The following is a 1,729-nucleotide window of genomic DNA, read 5'->3' as shown; positions in this document are numbered from 1 at the left end:
TTTTACCTTACAAATCTGGTTCGACCAGAACATGTACACAGATACAGGTAAGAGCTGCAAACACAGGAAATCCAGGACAGATAAACCCCTAAGGACAATAATGAGAGTAGCAATACCAGGAGGGTAAGGGTAAGGTGGGGTAGAAAGGGACAACCGATCACAATGATCTACATATAGCCTCTTCCCTGGGGGACGGACAACAGAAAAGTGGGTGATGGGAGAACATTCGTCAGTGGAAGACATGAAAAAATAATAATTCATAAATTATCAAGAGTTTATGGGTGAGGGAAGGGAAAAAATTAGGAGCTGATACTAAGGGCTCAAGTAGAAAGAAAATGTTTTGAGGATGACAATGGCAAAAAACGTACAAATGCACTTAACACAGTGGATGGATGTATGGATTGTGGTAAGAGTTGTACAAGCCCCCAATAAAATCATTTCAAAAACAAACAAAAGAAACTGCCTCTATGGGGGAAAGTATTTAGCTGTCAGGAATGAATACTTTACACTCTTCTTGTGCAGTAGGCGCCTTGAGGAAGTTCTTTGAAGGTCTTTGTGTTATTGGGGTAACTACTCCAACTAGAGTATGAGCAACATAGCAGTTACATGGCCTCATACACAAACAATTTACCAAACTACTTTTTGAGTTTTTGAAACAGAAACAGAATAGTCTACCTTTCCATCTTGGGCCCAACCCCTTCAGTTCTCTTCTTTGCAGTTGGGATAATTCACCATTATCTTCAACATACTGGGTTTTTTTTTCTTTACTCTTGAGAAATCAGATCCATTACTAGCCAATGGTTCATCACGTGAAAGCCATCTTTCTCAGGCTTGCTTATTTTCATAGCCATTAGGTCCGTGCGCTGCTCCTTGTCTCCTTTAAAGCTTAAAGCAAATGAGGGGTTGGTTTTAGTGTAATGATGGTGCTTACAAGGAAGAAGTCTTCAGTTTGTTTTTATGATGACATCTTAGTTGTTGAAGTAAAAATATGTACACGACATTGTTTACTGAGTGCATGCTTAATGTGCAGAAGTGCAAATGTGTCAGAGTGTTGGTTTTCTGCATTTAGTTTCTTTTTCCTAAAAATAAAGAAATGAACAAAAACCCAACCACTGTGTCCTGGATCTAACAAACAAAACGGGATGACTGAATCAGTCCTTCCAGAATCAGAATAGCTGTGATCCAGTCAGGTCAGTAACAATGACAAATTTTAGTATGTGAACGCTGAACTACAGTGAACTGGGGGGAAAAAAAAGGTTGTTTATACTCCCGGCAATAGCTTTTAGATAGCCAAGGGCAGGGCTCAAAAGATGATATTAAGTCATTTTAGGATGATTTTATTTATTTCGTTATTAATTGCAAGCATAGTATTGTGGGGAGAAGGGGGGGTCCCCCACAAATCATCACAGGTCCGGTAGGCGCAATTGTACAGCAGTAATAAATAAAGATGATACTAAAGTCATAGAGAGCATGAAAGGTAGAGGAGAGATTGGAATAAATGGAGTCAGACACAATTCGTGGTAGCTTTGCTCACCTCAGCCCTGCTTGGTGGTCTACATGGGGGGAGCCCAGCCACGAGAGCAGGAGAGCCCCCAGGACCAAGAACCGGGGAGAGCTCTTTCTTTATTGCTAACCAAGCATTATATCTCTTTAGGGGTACATGATTACAGGTAACCACACGTCACAGGAAGGGGCAGTACAATAGGCATACACATTATAGGAAGGGGAT

General features: G+C 40.8%; 1 protein-coding gene across 1 annotated transcript in view; it reads left to right on the top strand.

Annotated features, from left to right (window-relative positions):
- The window catches only part of MDFIC (MyoD family inhibitor domain containing), a gene marked incomplete at its 5' end in the record, with an annotated part of 105,140 nt that overhangs the window by 47,159 nt on the left and 56,252 nt on the right, over window positions 1–1,729 (top strand). The gene's annotated exons all lie outside the window — the stretch shown is intronic.

Source organism: Echinops telfairi, unplaced genomic scaffold, assembly GCF_000313985.2.
Source record: "Echinops telfairi isolate 266 unplaced genomic scaffold, ASM31398v2 ScPeMD7_23;HRSCAF=83, whole genome shotgun sequence".
Classification (NCBI taxonomy): Eukaryota; Metazoa; Chordata; class Mammalia; order Afrosoricida; family Tenrecidae; genus Echinops; species Echinops telfairi.
Note: the sequence above shows the minus strand (reverse complement) of the source record. Positions and strands in the feature narration are given on the sequence as shown.